The sequence below is a fragment of the Uloborus diversus genome, chromosome 1 (genome assembly GCF_026930045.1).
Source record: "Uloborus diversus isolate 005 chromosome 1, Udiv.v.3.1, whole genome shotgun sequence".
Classification (NCBI taxonomy): domain Eukaryota; kingdom Metazoa; phylum Arthropoda; class Arachnida; order Araneae; family Uloboridae; genus Uloborus; species Uloborus diversus.
The window spans coordinates 284,336-311,625 of NC_072731.1; positions in this window are offsets into that span (position 1 = coordinate 284,336).

The window sequence follows — 27,290 nt, forward strand, 5'->3', positions numbered from 1 at the left end:
CATTTCAGTTTATATCAGGTTACGAGTTGCGTCACACTAAATATTTGCATACTGACTATAAAGAAGTATTGCACTAGTGAATTAAATAAAGGCATGCGGCTAGAAAAATTGTATGTAGTTAAATTCTGTTTTTCGAATTACCCAGCCGCAACCAGAAAACCGGGGATAAATTTAAAATTGAAATAAACTGGATTTTTTTCTCGTGCGCTGGAAGGGCATGAACCAAATATTCGCTAACAATATTTACACTTTACGCCCGATCATCCATGCTAATTAATACACGGATGTACGCGAATAATAATAATAAAAAAAATAAAAAAAAACACGGATAGTTCGAAAATGACCAAGCACTCAGAAAAATGTGCATTTGGAGGCTTTAAGTAATCTACCCGGTTGTACATAAAATACTTTGAGTTAAATTACGATACTCTACTAATACAAAAAGTAATACATTAGCACTAGTAATGAAATGTGTAATAAATTTGGCATACTTTTTAGCCTTAATTAATTTTAAATTAAAAATGTTTTGGTTGCACGGATAATCCGCACACGGATAAGCGGGAGTACAGTGTATTCAATTCTCAGTACCTCGTAGTCCCAAGGAACTGGCTAAAACCTTCGTGTTATTCAAAACTTGAGCAAAGAAAATATCCCACAGCCTTCTCAGGAGTTTGGGACCCTAGGAAGACTTGCAGGTAACAAAATAGTACAGTAATAAGGCTTCGAGCTATCGAGAGTTGACTGTAACTTATTCTAATCTTCCAATGTAATTAGAAGACGAGTTACTAGCATTTATCTTCATTTTCCAAGTGTTTTCTTAATTCCAGTCATTAATCAGCGCTTTAATAAAATCATGCAAAAAAAAAAGGAACCAAGGGTTCCAGTTTTATTTTCATACAATTCGAAGAAGCAAACTTTATTTCCCAGATAAAACCTGCCCGACAGTTGGAAGTTCGGAATTTCTAAATTTAACTTCTATACTTATTCTAAAAATATTTTTTGTCAGTCTTTTTGCTAAAACTTTTCAAGTAATCAGTTCGCTCGCATATAAAATCATTTGTATGCATTTTAATTAAAGCGAAGGTTTGACTTTTTTTTCTGCAAGCGTTCTTTGCACCGCCACGTAATGTTTTTTTTCCTGATATGATACTTCTGTGTAAGGCACGAGGAAAGTTGCATTGTTGTACTAAGCGAGGTTTTAAAGTGTATGTAAGACTTTAGATTCGATATTAGTTTTCAACAAAGTTTACGATAATTTTTCAAAAATTTGCGTCATAATATTGGATTCCAAGAGTAGATCAGAATAAAACTCTTTTTCGAGAAGAAATGAACAATTTGTGAACTTGGTGTTGCATTTTTAGAATAAAGTAAACGATTTTCATGCAAGTATTTTTATTTTGGCTGTTTGAACGATCAATTGAAACTCACCTGTTAGTCAAATGCATCTTTTTTTCTGCTATCAGAACAGGCGGCAAAGTTGAGAACGGTGAATTTGAAAAACTGGATCAGTGAAATTCTTTTGGAGATAGGGTTTAAACAGTTGGATTCTAAAATCTTGTGGTGGAATTCTTTTGTGCTCCAAAATGTGTGATCAGCTTGAAACTTATACTTTTGTTTCGTTCGATGTTCTTGAAGGGTCCAGCCTTATAACTCTCTTCATAATGTCACGAAAGACGGTTGGAAAACAATACTTAACCGAAAATTCAAATGAACTGTTGCAGAATTTGTTACTGATTCTACTTATCTGAAGAGGAGCACATTCCTCGCGATGACAATAATTTAGTTTCATCAGATGATTGCGAATATTTTTTCAGAACATTAATTTGAACAAAAAGATTTTTCTTCAAAGTCAGGATCAGAGGAAACTTCTCTTATAAACCTTGATGAGCAAGATATTGAAACCAATGAAAGAAAAGGGGAAAGAGTAATACGTCAAAAAAAAAGAAAGAAAAGAGAGAGAGAGAGAGATAAATTGAAAAACAGAACTATTTCTCTTCTAAAGAAAAGGAGACAAAAAAAATCAACTCGCTTATAAACCTTGATCAGCAAGATATCGAAACCAATGAAAGAAAAGGGAAAAGAGTCCTATGTCAAAAAAAAAAAAAAAAAGAAAGAAAAGAGAGAGAGAGAGATAAACTAAAAAACAGAACTATTTCTCTTCTAAAGAAAAGGAGACAAAAAGAATTAACTCGCTTATAAACCTTGATGAGCAAGATATCGAAACCAATGAAAGAAAAGGGAAAAAAGTCCTATGTCAAAAAAAAAAAAAAATAAAGAAAGAAAAGAGAGAGAGAGAGAGAGAAATTAAAAAACAGAACTATTTTTCTTCTAAAGAAAGGGAGATAAAAAAAAAAGAAATAGCAAAGGATTGAACATTTTGAAGTAGAGTTGGTCGATGCAAGATTTTTTAATATAATAGACCTAGCAGCTGTCAATGCTTTAATTATTTACATAGAAATTACAGGTACCAAGTTTGAGAGTCCAGATTCAGCAAACGAACACCGTAAAAAAAGTGTTTTCCTCCAAGTCACCACCACTGATCAATTTTGATACAAATGCTAAAAAAGTGCCTACCTCTGGAAGAAAAAAGAAAACAATGCCAAACGAAGCAATGCAGTAATAAAACCACAAAAATTTGTTCTGATTGCAACCAAAAAAAAAAAAAAAATGCTGGCTCATGTACAAGCAAAGTGATAAAGTTGAGCATTTGTAAATAGTGCAAAACTGAGCAATGAAAGTGTGGTGATGTCAGGAGTCTCACAAAGTGGACTGTAACACTTGAAGAAAACTCTTGATTCTCTCGGAGATCGGACATCTCTTGCCGACTCCCACACTCGAACATTACACAAAGCACACTCCCAGACATGCAAACTTACACACATGTGTACATATATATATATATATCTTACTTTTAAGTTTAAAATCTGGATTTTTAACAATGATTTTAAAATGAAAAATAATTTACGTAGATTTGATATCAAGAAAATTACAATATCTCAGTGATCATTAGGATCACTACATGACTAGTTAGTAGAAAAAATAAACGCAGTAGTATTGGATTACATCATTCACTAAAGCAGCAAAGATGATCAATTTTAAATTGAAAATTATAGAAAACATGATTAGTTGCTTCAACTCTTTCTGCAGTTTCAAAGACATCAAGACGCAGAGAAATTATTAGGATCAGATGACTTTTCTAAAGCCGTGATGAAGAAGTTATCAAAATTGGCTAAGAATATGTTCGAAAAGAATAAGGGAGAGACATTTTACAGCCTTGAACCGTTTTTAGTTGAAGCAATAGATAATGATTTTACTGCTAAATCAATTTATGGCCTATTAAAGCAAATCTTTTCTAAGATTAAAAATCTTAAAAAAAAGTAATTTCCAATCTTTTAAATATGACGGTCAAACTGACTGCCGCTAGTCTTTCTAGGTATACAGAACACGTTGTCTTTCTAGTGTTAATATGTTAATCGTTCTTTGCACAATATTTATTGATGCATTCTCAACATTTTTTTAATATTCCAAATGATCTCTGCTTTCATATTGCATCAAAAGAGAAAGATAGTTTGATCAACGAAATGCATTCTGATTACAAAACTGAAAAACAAGTTTATACTTCCAGATACGCGAATCTATTTCAATTCCAAACGATATAAATAATGATAAACAGTTTTCGAACAACACACGTGTCACTGAATATTTTAAAAGCTGATGTAAAATAGGGTTGAGTGGAAAAAATGAGTTTTTGTTTTTCGGAAGCTGCTGTTTATGAGGCTTAGTGAGAATTCTGTGAAATATTTCATTTCTACGACGTCAGATTGAGTCTGCGAACTTGACTTAAAGTTTTCAAATTTTTTATTTTATTTAGATTGTTCAAAAAAATAAAATAAAAAATAATAACAATAATAACAATCAAGTATTTGAAATGAAAAAAATACTGACGAGTCGTTTTTAAATGACAGAACAAGGTCCAAAATATACAAATATTTTTATAACAATTTTAGATTGTGGTTTCAGTCCACCCTTTTCGTCCAAAGTTCATTAAATTTCTTAAATTTCCAATATTTTCAGCAATATTTCCTCTCAATATTTACTTAAATTGTTTTCCAAAATTTTTCTGAATTTCTTTTGTCATTACCACGCAATGTGTCACTCTTTACTAGGTCATGTAAAACTACCCACGACTCACCACGAGGAGGTGGTTGCACCTCGATTCCTACCCGTGTGCTACCTTCCTCCCAACCAAAGAGAGCACAGATGTTCATTTCTTAGATTAATTGCAACATTTAAATTGCTACCTTGTGTCGTAAGTTGGCCGGATATTTTTATCAAAATCGTGACGCCCCTCTTATTTAAATGTCATTGAATATGTCATGAACGGATGTATTAAAAAATAAATAAAAATCATTCAAAAATAATGTCTTTTAATTAACTTACAACTTCAAATAAAAATAACACAAGAATCGTTTTAGATAGCAATGTAAAACTTGTTTATAGAAATGAAAATCGAAAAGGAAATTGAATCAAAATGAGAACCTTCAAGGCGATAGGTGGCACCTCTGGTGCCACCTAGTCACAAAGTCATCAGTAACTCGTTCAAGTACTTCTATTTTAACACTTGCAAATTAATCAGTTATGAACTTCTTTAGGCGATTGAGGTCAGTCGGCTTCTTCTTGTACACTAAGTCTTTCATGTGATCTCAAAGATAGAAGTCGCGTGGATTTATATCCGGTGAATATGGTGGTCAATACAATGCAATGCACCAGGATGGTTGTTCGGGTAAGCAATATTAATGGTTTCAAAAACACTGTTAATGGTTTCAAACAATTCTGCAGCAACAGTGTTGCATTTTCATCGCATACATAACCAGTTTTTTAACATTGAATATACAATCTTCAGTCGACATTTTTCGTAATTGCATGAAACCAACTTCCTTTTATACCCTAAACCGCTGCATTATTCAATAGCGCCACGTAGTGAGCCTCTGTGAAGTTACTTCGTTTTAAAGTTGTAGGTTAAGTAAAATAAACCTTGTACTTAATGAAGCAAGACCAACTTACCCCTTTTTTTCAAATATACTTGTCTTAAATTTAAATAAAGGTTGGGTGACCCACTTAACCCCTAGTATGGGGTAAGAAGGGAACCCATCTTCTTTTCTTTTCTTTTTTTTTTCAAAAATAGAATCTTTAAGAATATTTAATGAAGTATATTAGGAAAATAAAGATCAACTTTTGTTTATTAATGAAATCCTAGGTAAAATAATTCAATAAATTTTAATTTGTGTTTCAGAATTTTAAATATGCTTTCAAAATCGATCTAAAAACGGATTTCACTTACCGCAGCCAACCCTATTTTACACTACGTTTTTATTTACAACCTCAAAACCATACAGTTTAAACGAACAATATATTTCCTATCGAAAACTTCTAATTCATTTCCACCAGATTCGTATTTCCTTTTCCATACCACTTAAAATAAAAACAAAGTGACAGATATTTCGCTGTAGAAATACACTTTACAAATAACCCCCCCCCCCGTGCAAGAAATATATTTCAAAACAAATCCCCAACCTTCGAAGTGAATGTGAAACAGTGTTGAAAGGAAAAAGGAGATCTAATGAGAAAGAAATGTCTGCATAGGTTGTGTCAAATTTGTACCCCTTCTTGCTACTGCGCTATATCAATAAATTCTGAAACATTTATTTTCTGAAGATAGGCTTTTGAAGAGTTTTTTTCCTATTACGAGCGTTTTATTTAATCCAGTTTTGAATCATTCGTATTACTTATTTCCCATTTTGAAGCATTTAAATAAATTAAACTTAGCATATACCGTTCCAAATATAGATAAATCTATGCTAATAATATAAAGCTGAAGAGTTTTTTGCTTGTTTGCTTGAACGCGCTAGTATCAGAAACTACTGATTCGAATTGAAAAAATCTTTTTGTATAGAATAGTCCATTTATTCAAGCTATGGGCTGTTTTATTTATTTATTTTTTTAGTCAGATTGACCGAAATATTTGTCATATTAAATATTAAATGAATTTTTTAGTTCTATAAATTCTTAATAACTGGCGGAGTTTATAAGGCAAAGTTATAGATGGAGGAATTATAGATTAACTAGTGGTACCTGCACGGCTTTGCCCGTAATAGAAAAACTAAAAGGTCTTTTGGTTCCCTTGTACATTTACAAATAATGTGTGGTGAATTTTCTCACCAATTGGCTTGTACCCATGTTACGGTTCCACGTTATGATAATTTCGTATCTCGCCAATTGTCTTGTGCCCATGTTACGGTTCCACGTTATGATAATTTCGTAATTTACTCGTCCATCTTAAGATAATTTTGTTCTTAAAATTGGAATAGGAAAAGAACCACATCGAATTTTTGAAAAATCGCTTCGAGGTGCACACTTCTATGCTACAAACTAACTTTGTGCCAAATTTCATGAAAATCGGCCGAACGGTCTTGGCGCTTTGCGCGTCACAGAGATCCAGACATCCAGACATCCTACAGACATCCAGACATCCTCCGGACAGAGACTCTTTCAGCTTTATTATTAGTAAAGAAAGCAAATAAACAAGTGAATTTAATAGAAGCTTATGTAACAAAATGTTTCTCAATCTTTGTTTTTTTTTTCTTTTACTTCGCCATAAAGCAAACCTTAATAGCAGCGATGAAACAGAACGGCCAAGAATTCATAAGAAATCTCAGTTCTCGGTTATGAAAAAAGTTAGATACTTCTTATTAAGTAAAGGAATAAATAAGAAAATTTTGAACTTTAAGGAATTCAAGAAAGAAACATTGAAAGATTCTAAACATTTTTGCTATTGAAAAATTTCCTTTTTTAAAATGTAATGTGTTTTGAGAAATGAGATGATATAATCTAAACATCAGTTATCTGTTGTATATTTATTTACTCTAAAAATGTAAATTTAAAGCGAAACTCAATGTCAACAGTAGCTCAAGTAGAGTATATGTTACTTAATAGAAGGAAATTTTACTCTTGTTGAATACCAAACGAACAAGGAATTCTGAACTTGCAACGCAAATTAGATTTTGAGACTGGATAAAAATTAATACTATATCTCTACCAAGTTTTACTGCATTTATTAAGCAGACAAACATTGGCGAAGAATCAGGGATCCATTCTTCAAAACCTTACTAAGATTTTACGATATGGAAAAAAATCGTATACTCAAATTAAAATTTTTAAATTCAATCAAAAAATAAAATGTATTGCACATTTGAAGCTAACCATAGCTCTCTCAGGCAGAGCAAGACATATATTTGACAATTTTTTTTTATTTTTCACACTCCCTTTATTTTCTAATATTTAATCAGAAATACGTGTACTAATTGTTAGTTTCAAGATAATAAAATTTAATTTTATATGCATCTAAAACACTTAAAATAAAACACTTTACTGTATTTCCGGTGACACGTAAAAACTCTCTTACAAAAAAATAAATAAATAAATAAATAAAAAATAAACGAAAAAAGAGAAAAAAGCGCAAGAATAAACTAAAAATAAATAAATGAAAGTATTTTTAAATTTAGTTAAAACCAACAACAACTAAAATACAATAAATATATATTTTTTTTAATAAATAATGCTTCAAAGAAGTAAAACTAAAAGAAAACCATTGAGATTTGATATCTCTATAGATCCTTTGTGTGTATTCTTTCCCCTGTGTCGTGTGGATCTATAATTCTATATCTCTATTCGAACACATATCATCGTTCGAAGAACTTCGTTTTTTACGAAATTCCAAAGCACTCATCATTATTTGTATTTGACAGGATACCATAATTATACGGCATTGGCACAAAAAAATATTTTGTACATACTGCATAAAATTTTTACAACATTATTTTCAGTGAATTTTTTTTAAAAAATATACAGGGTGTTCCGTTTTAACACGCAAAGACCTCCATTTTCGCAACCGTTAGTCCCAGATGCATACTTCAAATTGAAAAAAAAAAATGTTCAAAATCAGATGCAGTGTTAAGATATTCAAAATTTGAAGCAAAGATAAAATGAGTCGAAAAATACAAAATTTAATTTTTATACGGGCCCTAGGTCCCCAACTTATATTTAGGGAAATAATCACCATTGGAAGATATTATTAACGCAAAAAAAAAAAAAAACTGTACGACCAAAACTTGAGGAGATATTCGAGTTTTAAGGGACCCTGTAGAATATTATAAAGTATCAGTGAAATACACCGCCAGCTCAGTCATTTCCAGCCGAGGACTGCAGTTTTGTGCTTATTAGCACTCATCAGACCGGTATAGGAACGTGACTGAGCTGGAGATGGAAAACTTCTTACGGAAGCCAAGAGTGCCAAACAAACTGGTAGCTAATAAAAAAAAAAGCACAGACCAGACGAGTGACCGAAGCAATGGTTCATTTCAACTCAAAGGATTGAAGGCAAGGCATGGTATATTCAGTAAATTACCTCCCAATAGCCAGGGCTAAAGCAGAAATACATGAAATACACCGCCAGCTCAGTCATTAACCGAACCATTGCTTCGATCACTCGTCTGGTAAGTGCTAATTTTTTTTATTAGCTACCAGCTTGTTCGGCACTCTTGGCTTCCTTAAGATGTTTTCCATCTCCAGCTCAGTCACGTTCCTATGCCGGGCTGATGAGTGCTAATAAGCCCGAAACTGCAGTCCTCGGCTGGAAATGAATGAGTTGGCGGCGTATTTCATGTATTTCTGCTTTAGCCCAGACTATTGGGCGGTAATTTACTGAATATACCTTGTCTTCAATCCTCGAGTTGAACCGAACCATTGCTTCGGTCACTCGTCTGGTCTGTGCTATTTTTTTTTTATTAACTACCAGTTTGTTTGGTACTCTTGGCTTCCTTAAGAGGTTTCCCATCTCCAGCTCAGTCACGTTCCTATGCCGGGCTGATGAGTGCTAATAAGCACGAAACTGCAGTCCTCGGCGAGAAATGACTGAGCTGACGGTGTATTTCATGTATTTCTGCTTAAGCTCAGGCTATTGGGCGGTAATTTACTGAATATAAGTACACGTATTTATATTTTTCATTGCTGTTAAAAAATTCATTGCTGTGCAAATATTATGCCAGGATGCGCAAAAACTCACAACAAAATCTCAATCAATTTAAAAAAATCACACTCTATGAACGCATATAATTTTAAACCCTTGTTAACAGCTATATTTCACTCCAAAAGGTGTAATTGACGGCGAGTGACAAGTGGTGTAAGTGACAAAACGCTGCGTTTTATATCTGGGTTGATCGCACTACTGTCAAACTTTTTGGGTTGGAATTATTTTTCAATTGAGATTATTTCCGTGAACATAAGTTAGGGGACCTACGGCCCGTATAAAAAGTTAAATTTTGTTTTTTTTGACTCATTTTTATGTTTGCTTCAAACTTTCAACATCTTAACCCTGCATCTGATTTTGAACATTTTTGTAATTGAAAGTATGCTTCTAGGACCAACGGTTGCGATCATGGAGGTCTTTCGGGTTAAAACGGAACACTTTGTATTCTGAAAATATGATCGAGGTGTCATTCATCGCAAAATATTTAAGATTTAGCTTCGAGGAAAAATGAATTGTCTCTTCCACGCAGTATTTCAAAATTCGTACGAAAGAGCAACTTCTTCAGAATTCCTTCAACCCTTTGATGCCATATACTCAGTACATAATTCATGGATAAAACGAAACAATTTATGACAGAAAAAATAACTATTGTGAGCAAAATCTATTAAATTTCTTCTTGCTCCCAATATAAAGATATGAATGATGAATGTTTGTCAACAATTCATCCTATGTGAAGAAAAAATTTGTTTTTGAGTATGTCACATATTACATCAGGAAACAATTTTCATTTTTCACGTCAATGCAAACAATTTTTCTCATTGTCCATCAAATGAAATCACTTTTGCAATACTTATATTTAAAATCAATTTTGTTTAAAACACTTTTTTACTTTTTTCAATAAATGTTAAGTTGAAGTAAAAAAAGATTAAGAAGGGCAAAAAATGAAAATTGCTCTGTGTTTTGGCATTTAAAAAGTATCGAAATCATCTATCTTCTCATAATCATGAAAAAAATTTGCTGACGTAATGCTGTCTCTTTGCTCTTTTTTCATCCGTTAAACACTTCAAAGTTCATTAGATAAAGTGAACTTGTGTAAATCAATCTATGTAGTTATTCTAACTGGTTAACTTTAAAAGACAGTTATTTCAACCAAATCTTCTCCTATCCCTGTGCATTAACTTTTCAAACCGTCGGAAATCTTACAAAACTTTAAAAACGTCTAATGTCCTATAAGCCTTTTGAAATACCTTACACAAATGTCTAAATAATTTTATAGTTGATGTATAAAGTTTAAAATATTTCCTTATTTTAAGGCACTGCTTTTCGATTTAGTTTTTTAATGGATTTTTGAGCTTCAATAGCAAATGAATTGCATTTCCACTGTAAATTATTAACAAGTTTATAAACCATTTTTTTTTGCATATTTGAAGGAACAGCCTTTTGTTAATTATAAAATGTTTATCATCACCTATGCAGAAACATTTTTTTTTCTTGCTAACTGCCAATGAATTTTCATATTAATTGAAATTTCAGCAAGTGTTAAAAAAAAGAAAATAAAAAAGCTGAGAATGAGTATCTCAGTTGATTTTTCTGAGGAAAAAAGACCTTTATGAGTCCAGTACTTAAGTTTCAGTTAAATCTATAGTTCGGATTAAGCTAACCGGGCAGCATTGAGAAGATTAAGCAGATCGGCATAAATTATTCTGCTAGAATAAATCGAAAGCTGTGGTTGCGGAGTTTTTTTTTCTTCAAATATTATAGGATTTCAGTCTTGCTTTAATTCAATCCATATGCTATATCAAGCTTAAACTCAGTTGTATTTAATTCAATTTACCTAAAAACAGTAAATGGCTAGTAAACTTAATATTTAACTGATTCTGTTTGGCCACGGATTGTATGGAATTGGCAAACTTCCAGGTAAGGCGACTCCATCTGAGTGAGGAGAAAAATAAAAATTTTATGCGCGTATTCCGCTCATTTGAATCAGACTCTGCTTAATTTAGAGGCTAACATACATCTGCAAAATCTGACATCCCTGAAAACTAATAGATGCTTCCATTTCCGCGTGTAAACCGGATGTTTGCCTTTCCATACAATCCGTGGTTAGACAGTACATGCCTTATAGGTGAAGATTAAATGATTTTTGACAAGCAATATATCTTTTGTCAAAAGCAGAACTACATCACACTTTGCGATTTTTTCCCTTTTTTTATGTAGATTATGACTGGGTTATATATATACAATATTAGGGAAAGTTTTGCTACTTTCATGTTACATTTGTAATGCTGGACTCTTGAAACATTTTTACTTTATTTCTATGTTAGTGCCCTTTGCTGTTTTCTAAGAATTATCAACCAATCAACACACTTGTCCATATTTCATAAGAGTATAGAACACCCCTTCCTTTCTTTTAAGCATTAAAATAACGTTTTTAAGTAGTTCAAGAAGCTGTAATACATGAGAGGAATATTTTTGTAACCCAAAATAATTTTCCCTACTTGACAATAGTAAATAAACTACTTTTCATCTGGGTCATTTCACGTCAAATCTCCAAATGCCAAGTACCGTCATGTCTCAAATTTTGTCTATTATTTTTTATCATTAGATATGTATGAGATAAACTCAAATTATCTTATTTAGATTTTTTGGATAAAAATTACGCATATTTCAAAATTTCGAGTTTTGATCACTGTTGAGAGTCACCTTTTAGATATGAACTTAGAAAATCTATCTAACTTTATTTTTCAAAAAATTAAACTGAATGAGGTATCAATTTCAAGCTAATATTTTATTATTTCAGTATAAAAAACAAAAATTATTCTGTGAATAGTGGGTTGTTGCCACTCTTTATCTAAAGTCCGTTTTTTTGTTTTTTCAATTGGGAGATTTAACAAGTCATATCTATGACATACCGACTAATATTTGCTTTAAAAAAATAGTATATTTGAATCATTCTCCTTCTATGTAGAAAAAACTGCAAGGGTGTTTTTTTGTTGTTGTTTTGAAATATTAAAAAAAATATATATTTTTTTGCAGAGAACTTACTTCAAATACAAGTTTTCTTGCACTTTTAAAACCTTTTGAGCTTAAAAAGCCCAATTAGTTTTCCAGAACTGATAATACTGGAATTTTAAAGAATAAAAATTGAGTTGTTTAAATCGTAAATCAATAATGGTTAATCCCTTTGGAAAAAAAATGTGTAAACACCTCCGTTTCAGACGTGAAACAAAGAAAGAAAGGAAGAAGAACCACAAACGAAAAACTCTTGATTAAAAATATTACAGAAAAATACTAAAGAAAAATGTTAGAAAATAACATAAACAAGCCTTATTTTGCATTTTTTCGACATTTAAAGCCAATATATATTAGATGGTCCTTATTTATATGGTAATTTTTGTTTTCGTAATTCGACAAGTTACGCCCCCTAGTTTTGTGACACTATAATGAAACGTAATCTGTGCAAAATTTGAACTCGATCGATCAATATCCCCTGGGACGTCGAACTTTAACATTTTTCATGATTTTCCCACAAATCTTCGAGTTTTTAATTTAGACTCCGTTCGTCGTTTCTCCTAGGTTTGCAAAATATTTTTACAGTGAGGTAGCACTAAAATTAATCTTTGTAATTACTTCATATCATCTTAAGATATTACATTGAATAAGAATGAAATAGCGCTTTAGAATCTTTACCTTTATCGTACGCTTTTCTCAAAATATCTCAATCGTGTATTTTTTTTCCAGTAGTCTTGGACTGTCTGTAAAATAAATTGCTTTCGTGACTCATATTTGGTAAATTGATTGTGAAATTCTTCGATTATTTTTGTGCTCCTCTTTCAGTTGTATCACTCACAACTTTCAGAATTTTTACGATATCTCGTCTCTTTAAATAGCTTCCTTCATTTTGCCATGAATCAGGCTCGAATCCGAAAACATCTTTTGGTGTTTGTAACTTATCAAACAGTTTTATTGACTTGTAATTGCTTCTATAAAGAGGAAGATCTTTACTAAGAAAGTATTCCAAATCATCTACTGTTATCTGAAATTTTTTATACAGTCATCAGACACATCTTCCTTATCAGCAAGCATTTTTTGGAGTAAGTCTTTTCCTATTTCCAAAGTTAATTCCTTCATCCAATACGGAAAAAGCTACTAGTTCATCCCCTAAGTACCATAAGTGATTTATGAATTTTCCAAGCACTGCTTCTGTTGCATGTTTGTCATCAGTTTGTACGCTGCTAGATTTTAGACACATTATATTATTTAAAGGAGCCTAGATTGGGTTGCTGCGAAAATCCATATCTTCATACAGCATAAACAGCGCTGTAAAACAGCATTTACGGCCTTTCTCTTCATGTAAGGTCAATTTAAATTGTTTCCTAAATATATAAATTTTCAAACAATAAATTCCTTTTGCCACCCATCTGGCTCAGGGATAATATCCAGGTGGCCGAAAATATATCCCCGTAGGAGAGACTTCACCAGGAAATATTATTACAAGTTATGAGAATTCTGTGTAATATTTCTCAATTCCGCTTTTTACGAACAATAATGTGTCTCCAAATTCATCTTTTAGACTTTAAATGGTATCTGTACTTGATTGAAATGTTGTAAGTTATGATTGATGGGGGGTCTTTCCACAAAATTTTGAAGCGCTTAATTAATGGAAATCAGGCATAGAACTAAGAAAGGTAAGAACTTCTTTTAAAGACACACTCTGCAGTGTGATTTCAAGTGAATGATAATGGCAATCCAAATGTAATGTCTCACCGTTCAGTTTTTGCTCTAAAAATAGCATGCAGAATTTATACGGTCGGTATTGCAAGCTGTTGTATCAAACCTCACAGCTTGAACAGTTAGCAATAAAGAGAAATCGTCTAAGATATCATATACAACTGAAGAAATATCTCAGGAATTCCGAATAGCTGTTCAACATTGAGATCTAAAGCTATTACGGTAAGCCTATCGGCGTTTTTTTTTTTTTTTTTTTTTTCATTTACATCTGAATGTAGCTTTGTATCCCAGTGAATAACTAAAAAAATCTAAATAACGAAAAACATCTTCATAGCGAAGTCCAATTGCTGTTATTCGTATTAAGACAACAAGTTCTGATCGTCAATGCTAGACATGAAATTAAAAAATGCGAGTGCGAAATGTTGTCAATTCAGGGCAAAGACGCAATCGCAACTAATGGTGTGTGATCTATACCTACCAACATATTTAGCCCTGGCTAATGGGCGGTAATTTACTGAATATACCTTGCCTCGCGTTCAATCTTCGAGTTGAACCGAACCATTGCTTCGGTCACTCGTCTGATCTGCTAATTCTATATTAGCTACCAGTTTGTTTCGCACTCTTGGCTTCCTTAAGAGGTTTTAAATCTCCAGCTCAGTCACTTTCCTATGCCGGGCTGATGAGTGCTAATAAGCACGAAATTGCAGTCCTCAGCTGGAAATGACTGAGCTGGCGGTGTATTTCACCTACCAACATAGTTATTCCAAGTAGATTTTTTTTTCTAGAACAAAAGCTGATTTCACTGGACCATTCCTTGTGAATATGAAGAAAGGAAGAGGAGTTCTACCTACTAAGTGTTATGTTTTCATTTTTAATTTGCGTCGCTACTAAAGCTGTAGACTTGGAATTAGTGGTAGATCTGTCCAGCGAAACGTTTATTGCAGCTTTAAAAAGATTTACTACAAGATGGGGAAAATCCGAAGAAATAAGTTCGGGCTGTGGTACCAATTTTGTTGACGCTGATAGAATTTTGAAGAAGGAAATTTCTATTATAAATTCAAGTCCTGAATTCCATAATTGGCTTTTGGCGGAAATAATAAGGTGGAATTATACTGAAAGATAAAAGTATTTCTTTTAATAAGATACAAAGCTGAGTTTAATTGGTTGAAAAATAAAGAAATTAGAAAGATTTTCTAAATTCATGCCAAAATGGTAACTTCGAAAAGTGATCAAAAATTGAAATTTTGGAAAAAAACCGCCAAAACGTGATTTTAATTCTAAAAAACTTTAAAAATTAGTTTGAGCTTATCTCATAGATACCTATTCATAAAATAATAATGGACAAAATCTGAGACATGACGGCATGACCGACTATTTAATTTAGGTGATTTGACGTGGAATGGTCCATCTCTCTCTTTCGTCTAAAAAATATTCTTCCTTGTTTCTCCATTCCTTCATTTATTTACTGGGTACAAATTACTGCAAATAAAATCATGACCAAAATAGTTTACAAACACCTTGATTATCTGATTTTGCTAGCATTATCTTCATTAGCTATTGAGTGAAACATAGAAACTTAACTAATTGCATATTTTAGAATGCATCGTAACGTGATAAAGATATTAAGATGGTAATGTTTCATGAATAACGAGCTGTTGTGTGCATCATATGACTTCCTTTTACACTAATTTAATGTTATTTCCCCGTTATTGCAATTTTAATGGGATTCAAGAGTTAACTCTCTAAATATCAATAGGTAACAATGGCCACATTGAAACCAGATTTAAAAAAAAATCGCCATATTTGTCGCCAAGTTGGCGACAAAACTTGGCGACCAAAAGACTGGTGATATATCGCTAAGTGTCCGTCAAATTATAACACCACTTGAGTTTGCATCGAAATTAACGATGATTTCCCCCCAAAAAGCAAAAGACCCTTTTCGAAACACCCGAATGCAACCAAAAAGAGAGGTGCACAACTAGACCCTACTAGGAGTCTACATACCAAATTTCAACTTTCTAGGACATGCCGTTCTTGAGTTATGCGACATACATGCACACATGCGCACATACATACGTACATACAGACGTCACGAGAAAACTCGTTGGGAAACGTCAAAATGGATATTTCGGGCGTCTACACGTTCTTAGGTACATATGTACGTGTGGTCGGTTTGAAAAAAAAAACTCATCATTCATTTGAGGGTTAGCAAAATGGAAGTTAAGGCCGATTTTTGAGTGAAAATTTTTTCGCGAATACAATACTTCCTTTTTTTTGTAAAAGGAAGTAAAAATTAAGTGCTGATGGCTTATATTAGCGGAAGTTTTTAACAGCAAATAATGTAAACAAGATTTTAATGAAAAATCTCTGGAAAATGAGGTTCCTCTATGCAATATCATTATATAGTAATGTGAAGAGAAGGACCACGAAATTTACTCTTATAAATACACGTACCACTGTTTCACATATGTTTACCGTGAAAAATGTTAGATACTATGCATAGCTGTTGCCATATTTATATTTAATCATGTAAGACAACATAGTTGCATGTGTTATGCATCTAAAAACTCGTCCATCGTCTAAGCAAACAGAAGCACTTCGTGTGTGTTACATTCCTTATTAAGTAAAATATGTATTATTTGGGGGTATTGCGTGATTTTTTGCAGTTGTTGAAAAGTTCTGTGAGCGATTTTAGGATTTTGGAAAAACGATTCAGTGAGCTACACGCAAGTTATTTCATACTTAAGTTTTGGTCCTGCAATGAGAATACGTGTTCTAATCATTTTTGTCCCTTTTTTTCTTTGCATAACACGTTCAACATACAACACTATGCATTTTTTATAACCAATTTCCTTAAAAACATCGCTAGCTATCATTGAAAAATGAATAATGAATATTTACATGAACCATTCGTTCTTTAAATATTTTTTTCCTAAATAAACACGGGATAGAGAAAGCTTTAACTACGACTCAGTTAGAAATTTGCTAAACGCTTAAACTGATTCATTACCTACAGGAAATTTGATTGCTGATTCGTACTGGTGCTACTCCAAAATTGAAATATATTCTTTGTAATGAATTTTTAATATTTAAAGTGTGAGGATATTAGCTTTGGAAAGATTGCGCAATACAAATTGGATTAATACTGCCGTGTGCAGGTAAACGGCAGTATCTGCAGAAATAAGTTTTCGAGATATTTGAAGAATTTTGTGTTGGATTCAGTGAAAACAATAGGGAAATGCTGGAATAAGACGTTTTCTTCCCGCGCCTGTCAAGTTTCTTGAACGTCAGGTCAAGTTAGACTAGACTTGCCAGCGGTTTTCAGACAAATTCCCAAAGTCCCGGCCGGTTTACTACAAGTCCAGGAAAAAAATTAATTTGATTACAAATGACCAAAAAGGTCTAAAAATAATTAACTGTGAAGGAATATTTAGGATAATTACTTTATCATTTTGTAACATTGACTTGTAAAATTAATACCGGATTAGCTTGTGAGGATTTTTACAACAAAGTTAAAAACAAAAAAGACTTTAAAAAAGTCCTATAAAATGAAAAGTATATCTACATAGTGTTCAATTTCTTATTCCTCATTCAAAAAGATTTTTTCTAACTAAAATAAACTGTAAATACATCAGAATGTTACGTATAACTGCATCATTTCTGCTTATGTCAATTTGTATTCATTTTGTTTGTTTTAGGTTCATAATTAGTAACCATTTATTCATAGCATTGAGAATAAATTGTGCTACTCTCCAAAAATCAGCCACGGGTGACGCTGGGGGGGGGGGAGGCATGCTGATGCCCCGGTTGAACATTTCAGAAAAATGGCAAGTCTAAGTTAGACCAAAAGTTTTGCCCGTTTTGATTCATAAAATTGCAAAGGAAATATATATTTTAAATAACTATGTGTTATTTTCACGAAGATCCATAGATTAACTGAACATATCCATTAAAATAAATTTGCGGACTTTGCAGCTTAATCACAGCTTTTTGCGATAGAGAAAGATAATAAGTTGTTTCTGTTTCTTTGATTTGTTTATGGTACCTTAAATGTATGCGTGTTTGCATTTTCACTAGATCGTTTCAGCTGAAGCATGCATTTTATGTGACAAAGGCTACAGAATTACTGATCAAATATTTCTCAACAAATATGAAACAAAAGACAATTTTGTATACGTCGAGATGCTTTTCAGTGCATTTATTGTACGTAATGCACAACATATGCGCATAACACAGTGGACAACTAATACTTTGCGTGAATTATTCATAATTTATTTTTAAAAAATGTTTTAATGCAGTTTATGAATGGTAAATCAGAAATAGAACACATATGATAATACTTAGCTACAGTAAGTGGCTGCTGATTGAAACTCTACAACTCACGCTTTCATTCAAGCTCGACGAAGAGCTTTAGGTTACATATTCCCAAATCGATAATCTTACGAAACCATCCTTATTGAATTGATCTGTATTGCCATTGAATGCACATTAATAGTTCTGGCTCTTGTTTATGTAAGGGAAACGAAACTCCAAGCAATACAATCTTCTCAATTTGTAGACACAAAGACTGGAATAATTCAGTGGAATAGTAGACATCATTAGAATACTGTAAGAAAAGTTTCAATTCTAACTAATATTCTATTATAAATATAATATTTTAGAAATTTATTTCTACCGATTCTGCGAAATGGGTAACTTTTAGAAGAGCATTGCCACACTATAGATTTGATAAAATCGAGTGCATTATAAATAGGTATGTATCGCTCAATTCATTTGTACGAATGGGGTATTTTTACGCATGCATTTGCACTTGATTCCCGGAACTTAAAACTTTGATTTTTAATTACCATATATCTATATCTATACTAATAATATAAAGCTATAGAGTTTGTTTGTTTGAACACGCTAATCTCAAGAACTACTGGTTCGAACTGAAACATTCTTTTTGTGTTGAATACAATAGTTCATTTATTGCGGAAGGCTATAGTTTTTTTTAAAAAAATCAGATTGACCGAATTTTTTATAAACTAAATGTTTAAGTAATTGTTTAGTTCTATGAATTTCTAATATGGCAGGGTAAGTTAACTTATTAAGAGGACGCTGACGACAGTGTCGGTAGCTGCGAGGAACCATGCCACGCGGCTACTGTTGTGGTCAGCGAGCAGATTTTTTAATGCGTTTTTTTTTTTCGATAGTCAGGTACATAACTTGATTTTGTGGTATTTTTCTATTGTGTTTTGTTTTCCTTATTTCTTCAACGTTTGTTTTTGTTTTTGTTGTCGAAGATAGTTTTTTATCTAAGTAAATAATTTGATTTGTTGTATTATTCAATTGCGATTCGTCTTTTCAACGTTTCTATTATAGCATATCATAGGCACTTATCTAATTACATAATTAAATTGCATTTTTTTTAAATAATTTACATTCATATTTTAATTTTAAAAAAGTTACTCAATGTTTCACATGACTTTAAGCAGAGTTTTAGTTTGTTCTTCCCAGAAGATCCCGAATCAAAATTACGCCGGAAAAATATTTTTTGTACTAAAATGTAAGAAATTTAATTTTAAGTATGCTGAAAAAAAATTCAGCAGATAGAAATTTTTTTGTATTTTTTATAAGTTTTTGAAAAAAAAAACTTTTTTTTTGCATTTTTTCTTGGGTTTAATTTTTTTTAAACTCATCCCGCCAAAAGTATAAAGGCCTCTTTTCTGAAATTTAACTATGTAAAAGTAAACACATTTCACCCTCTTAAGAAAAAAAAAAGTTTTCAAAAATACGCAAATAGTTTTTTTTTTACATTTTTTTTTAAAATGCGGAGCACGGCACGACTTCCAAGCATAGCCGAAGTTTTTGCAATCTTCCATTTACGATGGTCATTACGTAATTGCCACCTGCAGAACTTGCTTTTGCTTCATTTTTCCCATTTAAGAATTTTATTCATTTCCTCCCCCCCCCCGACTTTTGCTGTTGTTATTTAATGTTACATTTTTGTGTGCATTTGATTCAATAAAAGCAGTGAGGGTTTCTTTTTCACATCTTTTGCACACTATGGGGAACAAAGATCTTTTTTTGTGTTGCTATTTTAAATTAAATAAAAAAAGCGCTTGGATTTTTGCATGATCTTTGTTTTATATACATAGAAAAAGATTACCATCAGAGGTAGATATGCATAGACCGTATAAATAGATCGATAGATGAGTAGAGAGGTCGATATAGGTAGATGGTCAGTAAGAGATAGATAGCCCCGTATTTAAGGAACTTGAAACGGGTGATCATTGCCCCCCCCCCGACTTTGTAGAAATAAAGCACTCATATAAAAGTGGACGTGGTTTTTGTTATTTTCTGACAAAATGAATACCTCTCCCCCCCCCCTCCTTTGGGGCTGCTTGCATAAAAAGGCGAACCAGCAAGCCGCCTCAAGCGGCTATCTTTTTATGTGTTTTGGCGAATAGTTTTAGATTGCAAAGAGACATTATTAGGCTTTTTGAAAAGGTGTGTACGCATTTTAGTTGAAGGAAAATGATCATTTCACATCAGCGGGGGGAGGGGAGGGGGGCGTGGATTTTTTTTTTTCAACGAACTTCCTTTAAATTCTCAGCACAGGTTTTGCCGTGCGGGTACTGCTAGTTGAAACAGTATTATGTATCACAAGATAAAGTCAGTTTTCTCAAAATGTTAGTTTAAAAATTAATAATTTGTACGTGTCGCGTCCGTGACCGTACGATCACACCCACAAAAAGTACAAATCTTTTGAAAGTTGATAGTTCAAATTATGTTAAATGATTTTTTTTTTACACTCGAATACTGAGAAATCCCATTACATCGAATACAGTTCAATGAATTATCCGTTTAAATGAATTCATTCCCGATTTACTTTTTATTACATTGCGATTACAAAGAACTTCCTGTCGAAACGAACAGAATTTACGATCCTTTAAAATTCTTTTTAACGAGATTCCACTGTAAATCCCAATTAATAGTCAAAGTTTAAATTCCGGGAAAAAGTTCATTTATATGAGCAAAAAAGATACACAAATTTGCAAATTGGTTGAGCAATATGTTTCCTATCAAAAATATTAACTTTTTTATCCTCTTCATATCCGTTTCAATTGACTAATATACTTCGGTATTTACAATTTGTTTTATATGGTACTCCCATCACTTAAAACAATCTAATTTAGAAAATCATCAGAGCCATGAAACCTATTAAAACCAAAAAACATTGAAAAGTTAAGGTACAACAATAGCCGCTTATTCGTAAACTTTGCTTTAGAAATGACAATTGAAAAATTTTTTTACGACAGTTTAATTAAAATTCATAAAGTAACATTACACTTGCATATTTCTATTTTATGTGTGTTGATCATTACTTAAAGCAATATCAATAAACTTTATCAAAAAGTCGTTACATACGCCTAATTTTCAAAGGTATAATACAGATCCATTCAATTTATGTTGTTGTTGTTGTCTTGTCTATGGAAGTGCAATAAAGTCTAAATATTTAGAACATTTTATGGACGAACATCCTGATAAATTCCATTAAACTCTTGCTTATGTAAGAATTCTCAGAGAATCATCATCAACTGCGCACATCAACAAACATTTACCCCCTCTAAAGCTTTACCCTCAAAATACTTTACTGGAATATCATAACCATTTACATATCAACCGCCAGAAGTGCAATTAAGTGGCTGTGCAAAGGCTTCTGATTTTGATTGGTTCGGTAATAATTATGTCTCGTAATATTCCAAGTTGACGTTCTAAGACTTCTTGCTAGCCAAATCATCGATGTGAGACACCATTTAAATGCTGCGAGAATTACCGAATTTAAATGGGGTAATTCTCAATACACAGGTAAGGAAAGGTAGAAACACAGGCAGCCATCTTGTTTGCTTGCTTCATAAACCCCAGAGCTATTAGTTAGAAGATAAATACAAACAAATATTTAATTTTCCTTTAGGTTGCCATTCAAAAAAAAAAACTTTTTTTTATTGGTATTTCTTTCTGAATCCTCAAATAATTAATTTCTTAACGGCATTACCTGACTTTAAGGAGTGAATTTTAACAGTAATGTTATTTTCAAGATTTTAAAAGTAATTTTAAATTTCTGCAGCAATGTCAGATTCTATTATAGGTTAATACAGGGTAGTTCGATCGAATCTGCAATGCGAAAGGGGGTGATAGAAGAGCCCAAGCGGAGCATAGAACTACCCATTATCGTGTCCGGTTCTTAACCGTAACCGAGGTCTGGTAGATATAAGGAAAATGGGTAAAAAAAAAAAAACAAAATTCTGAGAAAACGACCGATTTCTGAGATTCCGGTAGGGCCTAAACACAAAATAAGTACATAATTGGGAAGCACAGACTAAACCCTACAAAATGACACTTTTCCCATCAAGATAGTCGCGTTTTACAACTAGCTACAAGCTTTGAAACATTGTACACACTCAGAATTGAAATGACGCCAAAGTTTTTAATCGACATTTTCAAAACTAACCGCAGTAGCTACAATCAGGCAAATCTACCAAAAACTGGCCTATTTTACTAGCTTTCAGATGATACAACAACAAATCATATTGGGCTTTAAGTTCGGCAGAAATTCAGGCTTTTGTTTGAAACAGTGTAAAATCCTGCATTCGTTGAAAAAGGAAAACCAGCGAAGAGTCGCACTTTTTTTTAAAAAAATTCTGTTTCACGTAAGCATGTTGTTTTCTTTGTTTATGATAAGGATATTTGTGTATAAAAATAATAGTTTTAACATTTTATAAAGTGAAAAAACACAAGAGATAACAATAAATAGAAGTTAAACAAGCATTACTTTCCCATGCTTTTCACATAGGAAAAATCAATAATAAAATAGTTACACAGCACCAATGAGTGCATTTAATCAATCATAAAAATTTACAATAGATGCTGAAATTAGTCGCCGCCACACCTGAAACATGCCCTTGCCTTTTTGCGAACGGAAACAACCGTTACTCTAAGTGAAATTCCATTTCTTAGTTTTACTACAGCTCTATCAAGTCAGTTGTGATATTCCTGTGGACTGGCTACTTATGTTTTGTATACTTCTTGTTTTAGGAATCCCCAAAGAAGTGCACTGGCGATCTAAGTGGCTAAGGAATGGGACCCATACGACCAATCCAATGGGGATGTTCAGCCAGAAAATTCCGAACGGTATTTGAAAAATGTGCGGGGGAGATGAGGGGGGGGTGGCATCTCTCCCACACATTATGGGAAAAATAGCCTGTTGTCAACTTATATTTATTATTACATTTTATTATATTTATTTCTATTTTTTATTTCTGTTTTCTTTGAGTCGAAAGCACGTTAATGTTGGTTTTAATACTTAATAATAGTTTAACTTTAAAATAAAATCTAAAAGGTTGATTTATATTGCATTTTTAAATTTTTATCTAATTTATACAAAAAAAAGTATGGCCTCTCTCCCCCACTTTTACCCTATATTGTTTTTTTGCGAGGAAACAAGCTTAAAATTGAGATAATAATCTTGTCAGCAGAATAAAGGGCAACCCTGAGCTTTCTCCTCTTTCTTATGTAGTTGGCAAAATAACTAACATACAAAAATCGGTACAAAGTTAATCCAATTCGTTCAAAGTAATCTAAAATTACTTCATTTGTTTATTCTTGAAAACCCGTTTACGAAGTGTATAGTTTTCTCGTAGTTACGTCACTAAATACTATTGAATTTCAAATCGGTGTTTTTAAATGAAAAAATCATACTCCATACCTTTTAAAAAATAGATGTTTGGCATCTTGAAAAATGAATCAGTTACAAATTTCACTGCTTACTCAACTAAAATTGATGCATTTTTTAAATTTCATTCCTAAGTATCGGTACTCATAGCTACGTGTCTATGGAGGAATTGATTTGTCCTTATGCTATGTTCATTTTGTTGCTTTCTTTCCAATAAATCATTCTTTTGTGACAAAAATTTAAATGCTTAAACCTCAACAAATCATATACACAGAACATGCATAATGTACAGCACTGCCCATAGAACAGTTATGATTTAAAAAATGAACATCTTCTTAAATTGAATATGTATCAATGTAGATAAGAATTTATCTATTTGAAGCAACAGAAAACTGCTCTACATCTTGCTTATAGTCCGGGAGCCAGGTACAAATTTGGTCAATCATTTCCTCTCGAACAATAATTGGCTAGAGGCTTAAGGGAATGGTATCAAAACGCCTCGTGAAAGTCAGCTGCGTGTCTGTGGGTGGGATGGGCGGCAGTGGCCTCCCAATCATGTAAAAATAAAAAAAATTCAAAAGCCAATCATTTCCTCCCATATAAAACTTAGTCAAATTATAGTTAAGACTCTATCTCTAAGGAAAATACAAAGTCAGCTGACGTAATGCGGTGGGTTATGAGTCAGCTGGCAGGTCGAACATGTAAAAAAAAAAATTAAAAAATTCAATTATTTCCTCTCAGCTAAGAATTTGCCTGATGACAGTTTATATGCAAATATGAATAAACACACAAGTCACGGGCTGTACCCCGTGGAAAAATGGTCAGCTAGTACATTGAAAGTTGAATCGACTACTCCAGAAAGCGCGTAAATCCAATGGATTTCCGTAGGACTTACGCCCTTTCTGAAATAATCGATTCAGTTATGACGCAGGAGTTAAAGCGGGAGCATCTATCGCCTACTAGAATGCACCAGCTGACAAGTTTTCCCGCGACTTACTGCCAGCTGACTTTATTTATTAGTTAGAGAAGTATATTAACAATAAGCTTATAAATTTTCATCTGGGAGGAAGTGACATATGCTAAATTATTTTCGTTATTTCTAAAGATTGAAATAACACACGCTAGTATAGAACATAATAGCGGTATCTAACCTACTGCCTGCGGGTCACATTCGTCCCGTGAATGAATTTGGTCCGGCCAGCAGAAAGCTTACAAACCAAATGACTGGTCTTTAGCTGATAATATATTTTCTTGTTGCATTTTTTAGAAAAAACTAAATCCAAAAAATCTCAAAAACCGCACTATCGCTCACGATGGAAAATTTCATGGGCGTACGGCAAGGACCAAGTGTACCAGTGATTAGACCAGGGGGTCCCAATTTTCAGACTATGCACTTACCTCTGAACACTGATGTGAATAAGTTTGTGCACAGAATTTAATATTACAGCACATATAATTTCATTTTGTGCATCATACTACTATAACAGCAGCACTTAACGAATGAAAAAACTAATAAACAAATTAATTTGAGGTAATCTAGATTCCGGTGAGATTGGCACTGACAGTCGCTTTCATAATATTAACGGGGGGGGGGGGACTGCCCCTGTTTGTCCTGGGAAAGTTTTTAAGAATTTGATTGTAACACCTGAGGTGACTTTCAATGCCTTGTTCTACATTTTGACTTAATGTATGCTAATACTGAAAATCTAGATTTATGAGGATACTATAGTATTAACCCTGTGCGCTTCTGTCTGTGTGTGTTGCAACCCTATCTCTTCCGGACTGAAAAGGTCTACCAGGTCAATACTGGTAGTGTTGGATACAGAACATCCAGGGGAAGACGGTTTTTCCCTGTCTCGTCCCTCTAAATCTTAAGAGGCTGGAAATCTAGTCCCGAGGATGTCCTAACACACCCAGAAGTTAAAATATTGAATGTCACCCGCCGCAAGTGTCATCGAACCACCGCAAGTGTCAAACGGGAGCTGGCGAGCTAAACAAGCAGGGGTGGAGCCCCTTAGTGTGCAATAAAACTGTTATAAAAATCTAAAAAAACAAGTGCTAGTGTCAATAATATTTTCAGGTTATCATAAATGTGAACAAAATGATTTCCTTTTTTATTTTGCTTTTTTAAACATTCACGCCTGCTTTCAAATTCTACTACGCCCCCTTTGTTGATAACCACTGAACTATAGTTGGAACGAACCAAACCTGGCATGGTCGTAATGCTGCGATAAGGATCTGCTCAGCCTTCACTAGCTCTCAGGTTAGTATTGTCCCATCTGTAGACCATCTCAATCGAAATATTGTCGGATTGTTGGCCCGCCTCGCCTTCAAATCTTTACAATGTGGTCCTAGAATTTAAAATGTTCGACGGAAGGAAAGGCGATTAGAATATTGCTTGTTTTCCAGGAAAAGGAATTTTGTTCCGCCTTCGTCATGAAGTATCCAACGATCGTACTTCGCTGTTTTTGTGGGAAAGCTTATGATTACTGCATTTTGCTGTTGTAATATTAAATTCTGTGAACAAACTTATCCGCATGTTCGTTTAATAATCAGCGTTAGTTTCTAAATAAGATTATGGTAGTGTACGGGGGGGGGGAGGGGGCGTGAATTCTCATCAGTCTTCAGAGGGAAGTGCATAGTCTGAAAATTGGGACCCTCTGGTCGAATCAGTGGAACCCTTGTTCCGCTCCGTACGCGCATGAAATTTTCTAACTTGAGCGATCAATAGTGCGGTTTTTGAGATTTGTTGGACTTAGTTTTCTCTAAAAAATGCAAAAGAAATTATATTATCAACTAAAGCCGGTCATTTGGCTTGTAAGCTTCCCGCTGGCCGGACCAAATCCATTCACGGGACGAATGTGACCTGCAGGCAGTAGGTTATATACCACTATTGCGTTCTATGCTAGCGTGTGTTACTTCAATTTAGCATATGTCACTTCCTCCCAGATGAAAATTTGTAAGCTGATTGTTAATATACTTCCCTAACTAATAAATAAAGTCAGCTGGCAGTAAGTCGTGGGAAAACTCGTCAGCTGGCGCATTCTAATAGGCGATAGACGCTCTTGCTTTTTCAACTCCTGCGTCGTAACTGAATTGATTTTTTCAGGAAGGGCGTAAGTCCTACGGGAATCCATTGGACTTACGCGCTTTCTGAAGTAATCGATTCAACTTTCAATGTACCAGCTGACCATTTTTCCACGGGGTACAGCCAGCTGACTTGTGTATTTATTCATATTTGCATATAAACTGTCATCAGTCAAATTCGTAGCTGAGAAGAAATGATTGATTTTTTTTTACTTTTTTTTACATGTTCGACCTACCAGCTGACTCATAACCCACCGCGTTACGTCAGCTGACTTTGTATTTTCCTTCGAGATAGTGTCTTAACTATAATTTGACAAAGTTTCATCCGGGAGGAAATGATTGAATTTTTAATTTTTTTTACATGATTGGGAGGCCACCGCCGCCCATCCCACCCATGGATACGCAGCTGACTTTCACGAGGCGCTTTGATACCCTTAAGCCTCTCACCAATTATCGTTCGAGAGGAAATGATTGACCAAATTTGTCCCTGACTCCCGGACTATTACGAAATAAATTGAGTAAACATTTCAAATACGTTTACTGCCGTAAACGAAAACTCGAGTTTAATGAGAAATTTCACGTCTGAATTATCTATAAAATTGATGAAATAGTATAGAAACTTCGAAATTCTGTAAAAATTGGGTCAGATTAAAAACTATGTGTTGCAAT